The sequence below is a fragment of the Larus michahellis genome, chromosome 7 (assembly GCF_964199755.1).
Source record: "Larus michahellis chromosome 7, bLarMic1.1, whole genome shotgun sequence".
Lineage (NCBI taxonomy): Eukaryota > Metazoa > Chordata > Aves > Charadriiformes > Laridae > Larus > Larus michahellis.
Genome location: NC_133902.1, coordinates 17,352,955 through 17,373,503, shown reverse-complemented (window position 1 = coordinate 17,373,503; position 20,549 = coordinate 17,352,955). Strand labels below are relative to the sequence as shown.

The 20,549-nt window shown below is 44.7% G+C and overlaps 1 protein-coding gene across 3 annotated transcripts in view; it reads left to right on the top strand.

Annotated features, from left to right (window-relative positions):
• TRPM8 (transient receptor potential cation channel subfamily M member 8) overlaps positions 1–20,549 on the top strand; it is a 153,180-nt gene that overhangs the window by 43,876 nt on the left and 88,755 nt on the right. The window contains exon 3 of one of the 3 annotated variants that reach the window (XM_074594834.1): positions 10,745–10,859. The exons of the other annotated variants lie outside the window; for them this stretch is intronic. The gene's annotated coding sequence lies outside the window, so the exon portion shown is untranslated. The remainder of the gene's footprint in view (positions 1–10,744; positions 10,860–20,549) is intronic. 3 annotated transcript variants of the gene reach the window in all.

Sequence of the window (20,549 nt, the reverse complement as noted above, 5' to 3'; positions counted from 1 at the left end):
AGTACAACTTTCTAATGCAAGTCTGCGCATCCTGGGAATGTGTATAAAGGATTGCCTTTGTGGATTTCCAGTGAAAATACTTCTAGGGACTTGAACCATCCAAGCAAATCTTCCGAGTCAGCTGAGGGGCTAAAGTCCCATAGTACTGTATGGTGCAGCATGCAGAGAAAGGTTTTTGCCAAGAATAAAACAGGGAACAGAAGAATAAAAGTATTGTTCTTGCTCTCAAGACAGACTATCCAGGATCTCAAACACGAACCAAGAGTGGGAGGTGCAAAAGTGAAGTTACCATCCCACTAACAAAGTGGAATGGATGGTAAATGGAGGGAAGATCCCAAAAGGAGACCGAACCGAGTGCTCAGGTTGGACTGCAACCTTATCAGCAAGTTTTTGCTTCTGTCTCTTCAGGAAGGACTTGAATCAGGAGGTATTAATGACTCTGAAAACAGATAGAAAGGGCATACTGCGATTTTGGTGTCTGGGAAGTGGGAGGAAAGAATAGGTAGTTGCTAGTAGTGACGTAGGATAACTAGCATTGCAGTGAGCAGATCAGGTTTAAAGGGTAGACTTTCCTTTTTGAACAATAGTTGATTATTTTCATTGCATATCAGTTACAATTCCATTTCAATGAGGAGGGTCTGGAACATGTCCCCTTACTGCTTGCTCTATGCAGCTCCAGGGCAGGTGAGCTAGTTGGTAAGAGCACACTAATAAGCCACTTGACTGACAGAAGTATCTAGAAAAATCAGTTTAGGCTTCCATGGAAAAGACGTTGATGGTATGGAAGGCAGCAGAAAGACGAGGCGTAGCTGGAGGAGAAGCGCAGGCAGAAACTCATCTGTATGAGGATAATGGACAGGGCCCCAAGCAGCAGGACAGATTTCCTGTAACATGGACTTCTGTTCCTGCTATTTAATGTTACATGCAGATTTGTATGCTTCATGGCCAAGAGATCTGAATTTTTTGAACAGGACGACATGACTATAAAGCAGTTTGAGAGACAGAGGTTAGAAGGCAGGTCAGACCAGGTCATGGGTAAAATCTGAAGACAAACTGAGATTCAGCGGAGGAGAGTTCGAGAAGGAAGAATGACCAACAGGAAATGAAGCTACAACAATAAACCTTATCCTGAAAAATGCCAGATTGTTTTTCATTCCAGTAGGAATATCTGTCTTGGTTCTCAGGGTAGGACTCCATTTGGTGGGATAGTAAAGAAACAACTAGTTCTCTGGGGAGAACGTGATGTGCCAGATGTCCAGATGCTGGGTGAAGTGCTGTGCTCTTCCTGCTGAAGTCAGATTTAAAATACATGAAATTCAGATTTCTTGAACTAAAGATATGGAATGATATATGACTCCTACGGACCAGCTGAAAACATGTGCACTGTCCTGTGCACTGAACTAGGGCTAGAGTCCAGTCCCCATTGCACCAACACTTCTGCAGCTCCCTGGCTGGGTTACAGTGTGTTTTCACTGTGGTCCCATTTCTGCAACTTTCTCCACTGAATGAGAGGTGTGATGGACAGAACAGAGTCTGCTTCACGCAAAGGTGAATTGTCCACCAGCTGTGAACTATCCATATGTACTTACACCTATAGTAGGAGATCTACCTTGCAGTTCTTTTGAAAGAATGGGAGAAATTGTTCCCCTTTTCAAATCCTGGGCAATCCTTTTTCAAATCCTCTGGCAGTTAGCTTTGACTTAGAAGGTCATTGTATTTCTTGGTAGGTGACGATCTTTTTGTTTCAAAAAGATTATCTGGAGGAGAAGGGGAGATGGATCAAGCCTCCATTGCCCATTTGTTGTTGTCAGCAATGTAACAAGAGGAAATCTGAGCTTTCAGACTGACAAATAATTTAACTATCTAGGCTTTAGAAGGAAGGCTGCTTGGTTTGTTTTACCAGCTATCTCTATATTTGAAATTTAAACCATCACGTGACAGCACTTTTACAGAAATTTAAGTAATTTCTTTTTGCTTCCCAGTCTTGTCTCATGACTTTATAGCCTTTGCAGTTGTGGAGTGCCATTGGGAGGATTAAGTCATGATTTGCCAATCTTTGACACAAACTAAAATATATGCAAAGGCTTTGGGGCCTGAGACAGGATATCATGCCAGGACATGCCAAAGAAGCTCTAGGAAGATGGAAATGCTTGTGGGTTTATTAAGAAATGTAAGGAATGTGGAGTATTTCACTTCAATAAATGTCAGTCTCTAGCTTCCAGCTCACTACTGCTGAGACAATTTCCTCTTACTTGAGGAGAAATCTGGAAGGATAACAACCAAGCTAGAAAATGTTGGCTATCAGCCTCTGTCATGAACTGGAGGAAAATAACATACCAATGCTTTTTTCTTTCCAGTAATTCCATCATCTTCGAGATATTGGCAAAGGAGCAGAAATCTGGTTAGTAGTAGAAAATAAAGGCACCTTAACCTTTCAGAGGCTAAAGTTCACCCTGAATAACAAGGTAGCACATATTGCCATGGGGTGCTTACTACACAGAAGGTCAACAGCAAAATAGTCAGAAAAGGGCCAAAACTCTGCAAATGCAATTTATAAGCAGCTTCAGCAGAAGAACTGGGGCCTAAATGTTTGGAGGAGAGAGGAAGGGTATAGGGGGAAGAAGGAGAGAGGCAGAGGGATGGCACTGAAGCATCAGATAAGCTGAACTCCTTCCCCATTGATATTTGCAGCAACAATGATGAGTACTTTGTCCTGAAGCAGTTGTGTCAACCCAATAGAAACTTCCCTAGGTCAGAGTGTCCTTCCCCAGCAACTCACTGGGAAGCTTTCTGTAGTCATCCATGACCAGAATTGAGTCCCGTCATCTGTTTTCACTGCTTACTTATTGCTGGCTCTTGCCAGCAATATCTACTATATGCCTACCTGACTAGTGAATGGGAATGTGCCTCCATAGTCACCACATGTTGCAGAAGTAGCTGCCCAACGTGAATGCTTGGGGGTTTTGGCCTTCATTGCAGTCAACTGGAATTTGCAGCTCTGTGGCCAAACGGTACCCACACAGTGAAGGACATTTTAATACCAAATCCATGAACAAATCAATTTACTGCAGTAAGCTACTTAGGGGGCCCATCTGGTAGCTGCTAATTTACAGACTGGGCCATCTGCCACTATCACAAGCAGAGAAGACTAGAAAAGTTACCCAACATAGCCAACAGTTTAGCTTTGTTTTCTTTTTTTTTTTTTTTCCTCAATGCTGTGTTTTGTTTCACTGCTAACTGAAAGCATCGGCAGTGGTTTCTGTTCTGAAATCCAGTTTTCTCAAACCTTGGATAATCTTGTGTGGCTGGAAGACACTGCTGCTGTGACTCAGCAGTCATCCCTGGGTATGTTTATGCAGCATTCAAGCTGCTGACAGCAGGGTGGTTTGGGAAGCTGTGTTTCTGCCCCGCGCCTGCATATTTTAGCTTGGTGTGACAGGATATGTGGAAAACGTATTTTAAATATACGTTATTAATGCCTTACTCCTCTTGAGTTGCAGACTGCCTTCTGCTCTAGTGAAAATGAAGAGAGAAGGCTGTGCGATATAGAGAGCAAATCTGTTAAGAGCTGCATATTTGTTCTCCGAGTTGTTTTTGAACATGTGTGGGGAGTGGGAGATGAAGGTAGGTTGCAAATTCTTAAGTAAAGGTCATCTCTGAACAGTGATGTTTCCTTACAAAATGTGCCATGTCAATGCGGGGTCAGTTAAGTACTGCTGGTGCGCAGGAGGCCGTGACAACCTTAGAGCACAGCTACCCGTGTCTGGACTAGGATGTGTTCCCTGGTTCCATGGCATGCCGCTGTTGTGTTCCATGAGGTGGGCAGCACTTGCTTGTGTCTTCCTTCAAATGAGAATGCAAACCAGCCACCAGCTTCTACTGTAAGAGTGTTAGCACTTCTCTGATGTTGTGCCTGTGCATTCTGAATGCTTGATTAAGGCCAGTTTAATTTCTTCTCTTACTGTGTGGCATCCGTCTCCATGAATGCTCATGTGCTCTAATTGGGCACTCTCCCCTGCATGAGTGAGCTAGTGGTTGCTTTTGTTGAAGGTCTACGTGACTAGGTCTCGTCATCTGCTCTTAGTAGATGCCAAGTCTCAGAGTACTTATAACTCGGATACAGTTTTCTGTTTGAAGATGATGTGGTGAAGCTGAGCTACATGTCTTATTACAGTAGAGAATTCCAACTAGGAAAAGCCTTACCCTGAATACAGTTTTCCTTTGAGAATATATTTATGTGCCCTTCAAAAAGGGTTGGAATTTAATCCGTGCTTGTTTTGTGCTAACTGGATGATGTTTTAAGCTCTGGCAACCTGAGCAGTAGAAGTGGTGGCATATAGGATTTACATATTCTTCAACTGTTAGCTGTACAGATGGTGAAAACCGAATGAGCGCAATAGACCCAACACTGATCTTCTGAAGGTTCGACCCCGACAACTCCTTTGGGCTTCCCTGGATTAAGATGGAAGGTCATCCTAAAAGGGGAAAAACTCAACAATAACAAAGCCCTGCAAAACCAGCTTTTTTGTTGACAAGGCAAGGACACAAAGAGTTTCCTTACTTCAGGAGACTAATGGTATTCTGCCTACGGGGACAAAGGCTTTCTGCTGGAAGTTTGGGGCTGCAATTGCTTTTTCATCTGAGCATGCTTTTCCTCACTTACTGTGATTGAACGTGTTATCCTTAGGGGGCACATTAATTGAATTTTCTATCAGACTCTGCTTTAAGAACTGGGAGGACCCAGAGGAAAGATTACCAATAGGGGTCCTGTGGCTAATGTGATTAAAAATTATTTGGCTGCCGAAGAGAGAATGTTGTTGTTCTCCATTGTATTTCTCTGCAACGAGATAACACTGATGCTGCTACGGAAGTGACAGGTCATACATGTTTAATTTGAACGGCTATAAAAAGAAACTTGCAGCAGGACTGCTTATAGGGAATTTAATAAATAAAAGTTATTATCAGAGCTGAGTATAATCCCAAGGATATCTCTTCATGTGCTCTTCTTGGAACCCAATCAAAAAATTAAGCTAGGAAGTTGTTGTATTAAGAGCAGATTAGATCTGAAAGGCAGAATTATCTTTTTTTATGATGGAATTTGGGTGCTGAGCACTGATCTGTTTTGTCCTCACAAAGCCTGTATGTCAATACCGCTAGGCTGTTTTACAGCTGGGGAACTACAGGCTCAAATGAAATAACCAGCCCAAGGTTACCCTAGGTCTCTTTGTAATGGTGGTGGTGGGTGCTGTGCCCATTAAGCTCTCATTAGCTCTTGGTACTTCCCTGTTGGAATCATAATGAGCATAGTGCCTATTTGTGTGATTGGAAAGATCCCTCAGGTGCAGCTGTTTGGGTTAACACAGCTATGAGGACACAAGCTCTGCCCCAGCTGTGTCTCATTTCTCAGAAGGCTATAAATAGGGCTGAAATGTTACATGCTGCTATAGTAGGGGATAGGCAGGGGCACGAAGAGAGGAAGGGTGAAGCCACTGGCCCTCAAACCTACACATGACTTTCTGATGTCCTGGTCTACCTCCTGTACTACACAGGAGTCTGAGGATGGGTTTCATGTGCCTGCTGTCCTAGGATACTCCTGGAAGGCCTCCCTGGCCAGATGCTGGGCTCCCTCAGTCTCTGTGCTGTTGGGAGAACTGAAGAGCTCCAGGGTTTTGTGATGATCCACAGACCTTGCTCGAAGATGCTTTAATGTTTCTGATTTAGACCTGAATGTGAAGACAGGTATGCATCCCACTGTAAGCCTGAGTGCTGTAAGATTACAAGATACCTTTTAGGGGTTTAGTCTGTTTTATTGAAGTCCGTGGTTTGTTTTTGCCAGCTTGGTCAGGAATGCACTCCTGAGAGAGGCACCGCACCTCCTGCAGTGTTCGAACCTGAGGAAATCGGCCACAGCACCAGGAGCTGTGATTTCCTTCTCCTGTGATTCTACAGCTCTTTCACTACTCTCAGTGTGGCACTGCTGAAATGATAAACACCTGCTGCAAATTAGTCTCAAATATTTATTTAAGCAGTGCACTAAGGCAAAGAGTTGAATGTTAGATACCACAGTGGACTCTCCATCTCTGAAAGTAAGTTGAATAGTTACCCAGATCTTGTAGCTTTGCAACGTGTGTAATTTGGAAATGCTAGTGAGAGGTGCTTCAGCCTTATTTGTGCGGGTTCTGCTGGCATTCTGTAATGAGAATGGACCAATGTAAGTTCCTTATGTTTCTTGGTCTGGAAGATACTCCATGGGCGAACAAAGTTCCTTTGTCTTTTGAATAAGTTAAGCGCTGACTTATTTTTGTGATTATTGCTTTCCTTATTGTAAGTTTCTTTGCTCAGTAAAATTTCAGGTGTGTCTTTAATCCATGTTTTTCACCTATAATTTCAAAGCTTTGTTTCCTTGTTTTATGGAGGAAGTAAAATCTTCACATGCGTAAAGGATCCTGAAAAGTCTTGAGCAGAGATGTATGCAAACCATGCATACACAGGGGGCATGCATACATAGGGAGTTATACACAGTGAGGGGAAAGATCCTTGCAAGAGGTGAAATGTACCTTTAAAAACCGTTTAAGAAAACAAGTAATTTCCTCGTGCTGTGTCTAGGCCCCTCTGTTTTTTGAGAATTATTGCTGCCTGTCTGTCGCCACCCCTGTGTGTTTCAGCTTGTAAAATAATCATGTAGGAATTTAAGGGATTGGCAGCGCAATAATCTAACAAATTCTAGTAATACATTGTCTGTTGTCTTTGAGTTGGCCATCAGTTTCTTACTTTGCTGGGTCCTTTGATGCAGAGAAGAACAAAGTGCCAGCTGGCAATGCTTGGTTTTCAGGTACTTGGAATGTCCCATTAGAGCTTTCCTTTTTCTTGCCTTAGGAAGTAGGTTTAAGTTAGTCCAACAAAGAAGTCCAGGATCTTCCTGAGGCTAAAAACTTAGTTGGACTTGGACTGCTGTGAATAGAAATGGACATCTGAGAGGCAAGAATGTGTGCAATGGGTAATAGATAATCTCTCTGGTAAACAGATGGATGAGACTGAAGTACTCATACCTAGGTGAGAAGTGTTTTGTCTGTTCAAAGGCTGGATTAGCGGTGAAAGGCTGTGCTTCTTTTAAGATGAAGCAAGGGGAAATTCAAGAGTCAACTGGGTATGAAAGAGGAAACTGGTGTGAGACTTGGGGTGGTACATAAGATGTGAAAATCTGCAGTAATTTCCTATCTTCCTCCATTTGCACTGGTTTCAAATGCCAGTGTGAGAGGTAGGGCGTTAAGCGTTGGCAATCGCTTGTTGTCTCTGAACTGGACACTTTGAGACACTCAGTGTGCCTGTCTAGAGGCTGTAGTATTGTTATCTTATTACTGCTGCCTATTGTAGAGCTGGGCAGGAATGAGTAGAGAACAGGGCTCAGCTGAAGAGAGCCAACTTGGGAAGCTATGACTCCATTTGTCAGATAATTTTTTTAGAAATAAATCTGTTATGACACGGCTTTTCCAGGCTCCTAAATACAGACATTTCTTGGGGGTGCCAAGTCTTTGTTTTTCAGAGGCTGTGAGCAATGAGCTCTTAACTGCAGTTACGTTTAGAGATTGGAGAACATTTCCCCCAAGCTCGGTAGAAAAATGTCATACATAGCAAAATAACTTATTTTAGGGTTGATGTAAATCTTGAAATGAAATAGTTCAACCTAATCAAGCAATGCGATGTTTTAATAAAGCTGCCAAGAAAGAAGTAAGGACTGTTGTTGTGTTCATTATTGCATAAAGTAAATCTTTCAAGCTCCGTGCAGGAACAGGGACAGAACAGAAGGCAAGCTGACTTTCCTATTCCTAGGCTCAACAATCTATCAAGGCTTTAAGACTGGCTGCTGCTTGCAGTGTGAGAAAAGGTGGTCCTTCCATCCTTTCCCAGCAAGATAACATTGTCATGCCCCTAAAGGGACAGTTTTAGCTCTACTGGTATGAATTTGAGTGGGAGTCTGTGTATAGAGGTTTAACTTTGTCCTTGTTGGGGGCATTCATATGACACTTAACCTATTTTCTGCAAAATAATTCCCCTCGCTGCCCCTCTTGCCAGGGCTTCCTACAGAAGCTTTACGTACAGCTAAGCCTCTGGCTGGTGTTGGTCTGAAACTACTCTTCACCCCCCCTACCTGAAAAGGGATGTGTTTTGATACCATGATATCTTCAGTAGCTTTGAGCCCAAAGATGTCTATGCTTATGGTCTCTTGATTGGTGAACGAGCTTGATAAATGCTGATGGCATTTACCCCTTTCACATGGCTTGCTTATCCAGATGCCTTGTAGCAATGGAGGCACTTGTGCTGTGCATAATGGTATATAAGAAAAGGTAAATCCATGTTCCAGAGATGAGCAACAGTGTGAAAGGACTTCCCTTGAGTGAAGGAGGAGGTGGAGGAGAGCTGGCCCCAGAACCAATTCTGGGAGAAAAAGCTGCTTCAGAGCAGAGGGGGAGTTTAGCCCAAATGGGAAAGGACATGGGCTGCAAAACTGCCTGGCTGGTTCCCAGGACATCAGCTGTTAAGGGATGCAGCGCGGATGTCTGTGCAGTTGTGACCTGGATATCTGCTTGCACTGGCTCAAGCAGCCTGGGGAAGTGCCATGGAAGAGCCCTGGAGTGTGAGGCCCAGGTGCAGCTGGTGCTTCAGTTCTGCACGGGAAGAGCTGCCTGTTGGCAGGGCCAGCAAAGTGCAACCTGTGTCTAGACTTGCACCCAGACAGGAGCAGCTGTGGTCAGTACAATGGCATGGGCTATGCTTGGGCTCAGTAAGATTTGAGTGAGTTGTTTCAGGTACTTCGACACTGCATTTTGCATGTTTTGTACTTTTCAGGTGGCATGAGTGCTTCTCTGCAGGTTCCTCTGTTCTGCTGCTCCATGTGATAGAATCATAGGGTTGGAAGGGACCTCTGGAGATCATCTAGTCCAACCCCCCTGCCAGAGCAGGGTCACCTAGAGCAGGTTACACAGGAACATGTCCAGGTGGGTTTTGAATGTCTCCAGAGTTGGAGACTCCACCACCTCTCTGGGCAGCCTGTTCCAGTGCTCTGCCACCCTCAGGGTAAAGAAGTTCCTCCTCATGTTTAGGTGGAACTTCCTATGTTCAAGTTTGTGCCCATTGCCTCTTGTCCTGTCCCCGGGCACCATTGAAAAGAGCCTGGCCCCATCCTCCTGACACCCATCCTTTAAGTATTTATAAGTGTTGATAAGGTCACCCCTCAGACGTCTTTTTTCCAGACTGAAGAGACCCAAATCCCTCAGCCTTTCTTTTTTCTGAAGAGACCCAAATCCCTCAGCCTTTCTTTTTTCTGAAAAGACACAAATCCCTCAGCCTTTCTTCATAAGAGAGGTGTTCCAGTCCCCTCATCATCTTCATAGCCCTTTGCTGTCCCCTCTCCAGCAGTTCCCTGTCCCTCTTGAACCGGGGAGCCCAGAACTGGACACAGCACTCCAGGTGCGGCCTCACCAGGGCAGGGCAGAGGGGGAGGATGACCTCCCTCCACCTGCTGGCCACACTCTTCTTGATGCACCCCAGGATGCCGTTGGCCTTCTTGGCCACAAGGACACATTGCTGGCTCATGGTCATCCTGTTGTCCACCAGGACTCCCAGGTCTCTTTCCATGGAGCTGCTCTCCAGCAGGTCAGCCCCCAACCTGTACTGCTGCATGGGGTTATTCGTCCCCACGTGCAGCACCCTACACTTGCCCTTGTTGAATTTCATAAAGTTTCTCTCTGCCCAACTCTCCAGCCTGTCCAGGTCTCTCTGTATGGTGGCACAGCCTTCTGGTGTGTCAGCCACCCAGCAGTTCACAGAAACTTGCAGTATTATCTAGTTTTGGTTTTCAGCAATAAATTGAAGCGTGCCAAGGTCAACACTGGCCCTGATAACATCAGTGTTAGTTTCTGGATGCAATTAATAGTTTGGATTTGTGATGCTTTCCTAAGAGTTGTGAAGAGCAATCACCTTTGGCAGGTCGATGTTGTCAGGCCTTTGGCTTGGTCACACACTAGGAGGGGAGGCATCTGTCAGTAGGAAAAGAAGATTGCTTTTTGTCTATATATTGAATATGATTATTTCTTCAATTATTAAACTTTTGCTTAGCTTGGGGTTTTCTGATGTAATATTAGTTCAATTTTTGTGTTTTTAAACTTTTCCCAGGGAACTTTGAAGTGTGGTTTAAAACCAAATCTGATTTTATTTTTTTCCACTCAGCTGTCAGTCAGTTGACTACATTTTGTTGACTACATGATGAATGCCTTTAATTTCAACTCCCAATAAAAAGCGATTTTTTTTGTGTGCTGTCGCTGTTCAGCTTTTAAAAAGGAGCTTAGTGAGCTCTACTGACTCAAGGTATGCACTGACTTGTGTGAGAATGCAGCACTTTACTTGCCTGACTATGGTCAAGGCTACTAGTCAGGACTTGTAGGCTAAGATTTATGAAATAAAACCAAAACCTCTGGAAGTACTGGATGGTCTCCCCTGCGTTAGGCAATTAAGGAAGTTGCAATTAAGTCAGGAGGTAAGTTTGCTTGCTGTGACGCCTGGTATATATCCATTATTGCTTAACTGAAGAACCATGAACCAGCCACAGGTAGCATTTAGAAAGAAACAGGAGTGGAAAAGGATCTGTCCTTCAGACATGTCAAATCTTCATTCTTCAAACAAGGGCGTATTAGTGGCTAGCATCTTTTCTGAACCATAGCCATTTCATCAGAATTCTTTCTTACAGGCAGAGCCAATGTGCAACACCATCTCTGCTGTTGCCCACACATGAGTGTCCAAAGCTGAACCAGATGCTGCTCAAGGCAAGCTGACTTATCTGTTTCCCCCGGCTCCTCAGGGAGGTATGTATTTGAGCTCTGAGAAATGCACATCAAAAGCTGCAGACAATCAGCATTCCTGTCCAGTGAGAAGATAAACTCCATGTAATTGCTATTTCCAGTTACAGAGAGGACTGGGCGAGGGTTTGGGTGAGATTTGCCAGCTGCTCCCTGGTCAGTGAATGAAGGAGGCATGGGCTGCAGAAGTATTCCCTGCACAAACTAGAATCCATCCCTGGTCCTAGCTTGGGCTACTTTAGTGCCTACTATGAATGTAGTGTGAATCCCACTCAGATGGAGGACTGAAGATGAAATCACACCACAGTAGCCTTCAGGAGGGTGTATGTACGCTGTAGAACGTTCAGCAGGCTTCTGTGAGTAAAGCTGCCAGCGCTGCCTGACGTGTCTCTCCCTGCTGCAGACCTGGGTACCATCTGCAAGTGAGCAGCTATCCGTGGGGCAGCAGGTCCAAGCAGGAGCTCTTTGCCTATGGCTTGGAGTACAGCAGGGAAAAGTGGTGCGAGTCCTGGTGGGCTGAGGACTGTAACTTCAGTTCTTCTTGCTGATACGTGTCCTAGCAAGTGCTTATTAGCTGTTACATAGAAGTTGGCACGGTTTGTGTATTTACAGCTTTTGATTGCATTTCAGATGAAGAGCTTTAATGGTAGAGTCCACTATCTCAAAACTGCCAATTGAAAGCAGTGTTATATTTAGCTGTTTTTTATTACTAGCAACTTCAGCAGTTGAAATTGGACCTTGGGGCTTCAAAGCAGCTGCTCGGTTAAGGAAGCATTGCTGAATAAAAGCTCCCTGCTCCGCTACCCTCCCCCTGCTTTTCTACACTACCAGCTGTGTCAGCCCAGCAGCAAGGATGGGAAGTTGGCCTTGAAGTGAATCTAAGAGGAAAGAGAGTGAGAAGAGGAGAGGTGGAGTTAGCCGGCTAAATGCAATAGCAGCCCGCAGTGTGGGAAGATGAGAAAGCAGAAGCAAAGAGATTGATGCTTGAATCTCTGTGTGGGTGAGCTCTGCGGAGCAAGGGCTGAATAGAGGGGAGGACCAAGGAGTTTAAAGACTGAACACACTCAGTGAAAAGGCAGGGATTACACTCCCTTTTCTTTCTGGAATAACAATCAAAGGAAGAAGGTAAGGGGGGCAAAGAGGAAGTGAATAAAATCAGTGCCAAATTCCAGTTAAAATATGAGCCTTTAACAAACAAGGGACTGTGAAACGGGAAGACACCCTAAAATCTTTTTGGTGTAATGCAGGAAGCAAAGAACAATAAACAGGCATGTGAGAATACTGTAGGCATGATACTTCTATTTCACTATATTCTTATTTTGGTTGTGTAACGCTGTGCTCTAAGCCGTTGCTGGCAATACTTGTTTTAAGCCTTAGTGCAGCCTGAATGTTATGGTCTTTCACAGTAAGAAAGTAACCGTCAAATACACTTTTATTTTTTTCTTTGTTAACTCTTTGTTTGTAAGATGAGACTAGCAGAAAGCTGGAGACAATAGGATGACATTTACTTTCTATAGCACTCCTGGATTCAATAGAGAAGAGTGTGGCTTTTAGCCAAGTCTAACACATGCAAGTTGAATTCCACAGATTTTAGGCAGCTTAAGGTAAATAAATCAGAATCTTAAATGCACGGAGTAAAAGTAGTCAGTCTCAAAGGTCACTCTGAATTGCTGCAAGTGGCTTGATTTGCAGCTTGGACGACGTCTTGGAGGGAGCTGGAAGTATATACAAAAGTAAACAAAATCAGGGGAAAACCCTGTTCATACCTTCTAGGGTAATGCAATAGCTAGTCTGCAGTCCCATTTTGTCAGAAGTGCTGCTGCTATATATGTAATCAGTGCCCTGCAATTGCTAATGGCTCTTACCTTTCAGCAAGAGAGTATTCCTCCGCTTTTGAACTAGAAGAAGGTGGAGGCCAAAAGTGGCTTGTTCAGCTTTTCCATGGTGGTTGAAGTAGGTACTTAATGTGGGGTCCTGTGCCCCAGCCAGCATTTTACCACAAAGACATTTTTTTAATCTGAGATCTGCGAGGCTGGTAATAGGGCTTGGGGTTGGGTGGTAGTTTGAAGAGGGTGGTCAGAGGAACAGGACCATTTTCTTGCTATGCTGCAGAGCAGCTGTGAGCGCAGCCCCTCCAGTCCAGCCGTATCTACCCTTGGTTACCAAACCCACAACTGTTTTGGTAGTCCTGGGTAACCACAGTGCTTTGCTTACCCTTTCTTTCCTTTGGCAATGGTAACAGACCAGTGACTCGCTAGAAAAAACACAAAACTTTCTTCTAAGGATTTTCAGAATTTAGTGTGCCCCCAAATTATTTTGTTCTGCCAGCCAAGTACTGCTAAGCTGTTAATAGGAAAGGGGTAAACCTCGCTGTTCCTCTTTTGCTCATTTTTACTGAGGAGCGGAGAAAGACAAGGTTGGTGTTTAGAAGTCAAAAGTACTGGGTTCTTAAACTAAGCAGTGTTTGTGAAGCTGCTGATTATCCCATTGTTTTGGAAGAAGGGTCCTGGCTTTTCAGCTGTCCCTTAGTCTACAAACGATCTGAGAAGGCTGGAAGAGCTGGTCCTGGGAGCTTGACTCCAGACCCATGAAGCTGCCAGCTGGAGAACAGTGAGGAGCATGTATATGGGGCTCTGCACGACCAAGACAACACCGTTCCTTAGTCTAGCTGCAGCTTTGTATTTTTTCCCTTTTCGACGATGAGCTCTACTTTCAGAAAAACTTGCTATTTATCATGATTTCTCTGTTTGGGCGGGCGGTAGACACAATAAGCCCACACAAATACTACTCTCTTCTTGCCTCTTGAAGCCTGTGTATAATAGGTCGCTAGGAGTATGGCAACTCAGCCATAAGAGCAGGTTTCAACATACTGGAATTGTAGGCTTATTTTCAATGTGGCTGGCTGAAAAGCAGAACAGCTTGTTTTCTGCTTCGTCTTCTGGCAGAATGCCAGGCTCCCCCAGCTTCCTGCTGTGGTTGTGGTGGCTTTCTGAATGATAGAATAAATCAACTTTTTTTTTTTTTCCTTCTTCTTCTTCCTAGCTCTCCCTTGAGGGGACTCATGAAAGCCCCGCTCTCTGAAAGGTGCGTTGGAAGCCTCAAAATGCATAAAAGTATCAAAGCGTGATGTGAGAGAATAATCTACATAATCTGATTTTTGGTTTATCTGGGCTTTTTGTACAGAAAAGGCTGTGTATGACATGTTCTTTGCCAAAATCTGGACTGTGACCTTGTCTTTCACCCCTTTTTCTGTTTATTTAGCGTGTAACAAATGTCTCTCTTTTTTGGCCTAACTGGCATGCAAAAAACAAGATGAGAATTCATAGTGATTCTTCAAGTTGCAGAGGCCCAAAATAAATGTGATTAATTGATTTTTAAAACAACGGAGTATCCTTGCTAGCAAAGAGGTACCAAATGAGAAATAGGGAATAAATCAGGTTGCCTGATGAGGTTTCAGGAGTCGGTGGATCAGATGAGTCTGGATTGGATGTTTGTGAGGTTTCTTGTGGCTTTGTATTTCTATGATGCCATAAAAATCAAACACGAGTAGGCTGGGTGGAGCATGCAGGTGATAATGGACATTGGCAGGCTTGGCAGATTTTTTAAAAAAAGAAGATTGTGATGGATGAGGCTTTATGATACGTGGACCGGAGGCCAAGGATATCCTTGTACCAAGGGTACAAGGAAACATATTCTTTTCACAGTGGTCCTGATAATGCTGGGTAGGACAGAGTGAAGTGCTGCCTCTTCTAGAGGTATCAGTAGCAAGGAGGTACATTTTATCCTGGAGGATTTGAAATTTTATGCAATCCAGTGAGTTGCAGCTGAGACCGGGACTCACATTTACTTGCCCATGAGGTCTCAAAAAGCAGATGCTGAGAAGGTGAAAAAGTGATTCTGAGAAAGGCAGGGTTTTGCAGCCTTTGAGATTATTTAAAAAAAAAACAACAATGGTGTAAATGGGCACAAAATTTAGGATGCAACAATGTTTTATGCCATCTGTGACCTATTAGGTGATGACACTGATGAGAACAACTAGCTTATTGTCTCAGCCTAGGGAAGGGTAAATCCACATTCATACATCTGTGCTTTGCTGTAGCTTTTCTTAGGTTGGATCCTAGAAGCCTTTGAGGGAGCAACGAATGAATGATTCCTCTAGCTGAACGAGTCTGTGAAAATGTGGCTTTTTCCAGGAACAGCAGCCAACCCTCTCTAGCCGTAACAGCATATGACTGTAAGGTCAGCTTTGAAGTTCACCAGTTGCTGCAGCTTCTCCAAAGAGGTTAAAATGCTTCTGTAATAGAAGCGACCTGAGAAATGGGGTTCATTACTCCATTCCCCCACCTCCTGGCTGGTGCTTGGAGTCTGAGACGTTTAAATGAGTTGTCCTAAATGGAGTCCTTAAATTCTTCAGTGCCTCTGATGCCAATGTGGGAGAGCTCAGCTGTGGTTCCCAAACCAGTTTCGTGTCCCCAGCTAACAGATCCTCACAGTTTGAGCCATCTTTGGCTCCAGGAGCTACTGAGCGGCAGTGAGCGCTGCACACCCTTTCCCATGCCTTCCCCTCTCCTCTGACTGCTGGTGGGATAGGTATGTTATTGGTAGCTGTTCACCTTGTCTGTGGTTTACTTTTCAGGCCACTTTATTTGCCAAAGCTCTGCCAAGATGTATAGAAATTTAGCCAGCTGCAGCTCACCTTTGCAAGCTTTTGCTTCAGCTGAAAAAATGCATTTACTCCTCAGCTCTCCCAAGCTGAATGTTTTCTTCAGAAATGTGGAACAAGTCCTACTTCTGGCTGAAGTCTGTGTTAGTCTGTTATAGAAATTAGGCATCTGCCCAAAAGTCTGCCGTGGGGCAAAACCTACTTCTTGCCGTTAAAGCTTATAACAAATGAGATTGGTAGGTAAGTCCACGACCACCTGGGCCCCTGGTGCTACAAACACTGTGCAGCTGGCTCATGTGGACATCAAAATCCTGAACGAGTTCAGTTTCCCCTGAACTAGTCTGCTGTTTTAGAAGTGACCTACTTGAAAATACATCCAGTAATGTAATTATCATCAGGAAACAACTCACCTTCTGTTGCTTAATTACATTTTTCGTGTATACTTAGTCCATTTAAAAGGCACTGTGTTGGATGGCACACTGGGTTTCCCCTTAATTACTGTTGTATGGTAATTGCCATGTAATTACACTGTTATGAATATAATGTGCAAGTATTATTGTGGGACAGTGATTTATGGAATGTAAGCGTATTTAGTATTTAAAAAGTCTTATAGATGTTCTTCACACAGGATTGCTAAGCTGTTTAATGACAGCAGTCTTTCACTGCTATCCAGTGTTTTAAAAATTGTTTTAATTTTCCTGTTTAAGGTCTCCTGTAACAATACTGCTTCATCACCCAGTCAATATTTTGGAAATTACACTGGCTGGTTGTGGTGAGGTATTTAATGATACTCATCATGCTTGCAAAATAAAAAAAAATTTGCTCGTGCAGAAATAAATCAAGCATACTAATAAACAGGTTGAAGGACTTGAGAGGCTCTGGTGCGGACCTCAGGCGGCAGGAGGTGCCTCGACCTTTCTCCAGAGGCAGGGATAGGGAGCACACCTACCCAGATGGAGGACTCCTGCAGGAGGTGGTGTGGAGGCTGCGTAGCATCAGGGAGGCTGAGAAGGAGGTACACAGCGGGTTCCAAGCGCAATCTGCAGTGAGCCCACAGCCAAACAACCAAAAACTCCCCCACCGGCACACGCAGAAGTGTGCGTGTGTGAAACAATAATGCAGGAGAATGGAAGCTTGCAAGGGCAAGGACCAGAAGTAGGAAGAGGCTTCCCCCGAAGCCTGAGGTGCCCTTGAGAATCGCCTCACCACTCTGCAGAGTGAAGAGGAAAGACCCGTTATACCAGGAGAGAGACTGGAGCTGAGTAAGGCAGCGCGATCTGCTCCCCGTATGACAACCAGCGCAACTAAGAAAAGGCGATGGCTGATCGTAGTAGGCGACTCTCTTCTGAGAGGTACGGAGGCACCCATTTGCCAACCTGATGCACTCTCTAGAGAGGTGTGCTGCTCATTGGGGGCTCGTGTCAGGGATGTCACCGAGGGACTACCAGGCCTCGTACAGTCCACTGACGATTATCCTCTGCTGCTGTTTCATGTGGGCACCAGTGATACCGCCAGGAGCAGCCTGAGGAGTATCAAGAAGGATTACAGAGCCCTTGGAGCAGCAGTAAAGGACTCTGAGGCGCAGGTAGTTTTTTCCTCAGTCCTCCTGCTCAAAGGGAAGGACTCAAGCTCGTGAATAGGGCTTTAAACTAAAGTTGCTGGAGGAGGGGAACCTCAAAACATTCCACTCCTACCAGTGACAGCAATAGATGCTCAGAGCCCGGAGAAGGATCAGACGTCAGCAGGAGAGCACCTGGAGTGCAGCACAAAGGAATTCCAACTAGTAAGCCAGCTTCATTGGGGGCACAACTTAAATGCCTCTGTACAAACATATGTAGCATGGGGAATAAACAAGAGGAGTAAGAGACGTGCACGTGCCTGCAGGGCTATCCCAACAAAGATGAAGTCAGGCAAAAATGCCAGGAGGCCTGCACAGATGAACAAGGAACTCTAGCACAAACACAAAAAGGAGGCCTACAGAGCGTGGAAGCAAGGACATTTAGCCCGGGAGGAATACAGAGAAAGTGTCTGACCGGCCAGGGATCAGGTTAGAGCAAGCTAAAGCCCGGATAGAGTTTAATCTGTCCAGGGACATCAAGGGCAACAAGAAAAGCTTCTATAGGTATGTCAGTGATAAAAGGAAGATTAGGGAAAATGCAAGCCCTCTCTAGAATGTAATGGCAGACCTGGACACCCGGGATATGGAGAGGGCTGAGGTACTTAATGACACTTTTGCCTTGGTCTTCACTGGCAAGAGGTCTAGCCACACCGCCTAAGTCACAGAAGGCAAAGGCAGTGACTGGGAGAATGAATAAACCACCCACTGTAGGAGAAGATCTGGTTTGAGACTGTTTAAGGAACCTGAAGGTGCACAAATCCATGGGACCTGATGAGATGCATCCATATGGGTCCTGAGGGAACTGGTGGATGAAGTTGCCAAGCCTCTATCCATCATATTTGAGAAGTCATGGCAATCTGGTGAGGTTCCTGCTGACTTGAAAAGGGGAAACATTACCCCCATTTTTAAAAAGAGAAAAAAGGAAGACCTGGGGAACTACAGGCCAGTCAGTGTCACCACTCTGCTCAGAATGATCATGGAGCAGATCCTCCTGGAAAATGTGCTAAGGCACATGGAAAATAAGAAGGTGACAGGCTGAGAGAGTTGGGGTTCTTCAGCCTGAAGAAGTGAAGGCTCTGGGGAGACCTTATAGCAGCCTTCCAGTATCTGAAGGGAGCCTATAGGAAAGTTGCAGAGGGACTTTTTACAAGGGCATGTAGTGGTAGGATAAGGGGTAATGGCTTCAAACTGGAAGAGGAGAGCTTTAGATATCAGGAAGAAAGTTTTCACAATGAGGGTGGTGAGCCCCTGGCCCAGGTGGCCCAGGTTGCCCAGAGAAGCTGTGGCTGACCCATCCCTGGAGGTGTTCAAGGCCAGGTTGGATGGGGCTTGGAGCAACCTGGCCTGTTGGGAGGTGTCCCTGCCCAGGGTAGGGGGGTTTGGAACTAGGTGATCTTTAAGGTTCCTTCCAATTCTAACCATTCTATAATTCTATGTGCGCATGCAGCCCAGAAAGCTGGCTGTATCCTGGGCCGCATCAAAAGAAGCGTGGCCAGCAAGTTGAGGGAGGTGATTCTGCCCCTCTACTCTGATGATTTTTGAGGACCTTTGCAACCCAAACCATTTTATGACTTCTAGTAGGAATATTTTGGTACTGATGTGTGCTTCAAGGTGCTTAGTTGTATGTTGGTTAAAAAAAGGACTGATTAGTAATCCCATTCCTAAAAGGGTATAGGTTCAGTTAAATGTTAGCACCTCTCCTGTGTGCACAGGAGTAGTGACTCTTTATGTAATCCTTTCCTTCTGTTAGCTTACATGGTATCTTTGGCAGGGCACTCTTGAAAATTAAATTTACCATAAAAGGACAAAGTACCTCTTGGAGATTACCTTTGTATGAATTAGTGTCATAAGTAGGTGGTGACCCCAAAGGAGCAACAGAAAAGGCCTTGAATCCTTTACTGTAACAGATGCACTTGGCCTTGTGGCATCGGAACCTGTTAGGTACAGATGTGATGTGGATTAAAAGCTAGCAATGGTGTGCTGTGTAATGCTAGTAATGAGTGTGCTGAGCAGCGTAGCATCCAGTTGCTTGCAGATGGAGATGTGGAAGCATAACAATTTGTGCATCTCTAATCCTAACCTTGGCTCAAGATTTAAAGAAGGTGTTCGTGGTGAGTTGGTTTTTTGTTTTGTTTTGTTTTTCCTCCAGGATCCTTACTATGCGACTCCCCTCCTGTTAACACGCTTTGAACATCTGCCCTATTTTACTGTGTTTCTGGTGACGGGATCACCTGTTTTCTTGCATACTTTTTTCAGCATCTCTTTGGCAGGATGCCAATCGGTACAGATGTGGAGTCAGATGGGATCTTTATTTATTTCAGTTTATGTGGTTATATACGGTCATCTCCTGTTTGCATACACATTAATATGATAGATCCATAGAATGGTTTGGGTTGGAAAGGACCTTAAAATTCATCCAGTCCCACCCCCTGCCCTGGGCAGGGACACCTCCCACTAGACCAGGCTGCTCAAAGCCCGGTCCAACTTGGCCTTGAACACCTCCAGGGATGGGGCAGCCACAGCTTCTCCCATCCTGCAGTCCCGTGCTTCCCTGTACCTGGGAGAAGGAAGAACATGAGCAGTCCAGCAGTGGCAATGCAAGACCAGCAAGGTTCTTCAGAGGACAGGATATCAGACAGTTTTAATGCAACACAAAAGGAAAGGTATTACAGAAAATAGGGAAGACTGAAACAGTGATGCTTGCCCTTGCTGACCTGGTGATTGCAGAGGAAACTACAGCCCCAGAGATCCATGGCTGATGGAAGAAGTTGCAAAGAGGAGAGGCACCCATTTGGCAAGACCTTTTGCAGCAAGTACTATATGATGACTGTAAATTGCCAGGGGAAGGCTTACTGAGCAGCGTGATTCCTAGAATTAAGATTATTTTAATCTTTCTGGATTTCTGTGGTACATCTTGTGCAAATGAAAGTTGTACCAGGAAAAATAAATCTCCAGTTCTGTGGTTGTGCTAATGCTCAAATGCTACTCTTACCATATAGTCCCAAATTTAGCAAAAGTGAAGCGACTGGACAAAACTCAACTTTATTCTGGTTACTTCTAATGCAATCAAGCATGATGAGATTAAGTATAATTAAACCATGGAGGCAAACACATTTTTATCCTGAACTAAATTTTTATGTGGGCTTTGGTTCACTGCTGTGCACAAAGAGTGAAGCTGGCTGTGAAGGGGACACAGTTCATCACAAACAGATGCAGTTGCTTTGACATGCCACATGGTGAGGGCCATGGCTTTGCTGAAACTTGGCCAGACAGCTGCATCACTTGCTTTTCTGCAAATATGCAATTAATATGACTCTTCATAAGCCCTCATGTAGTTGCACCACTGTTTTTACAGGTTTTTATTCACTACTCGGGCACCAGGCAGATAATGATATGCAAGTCCCATGCGCATTGT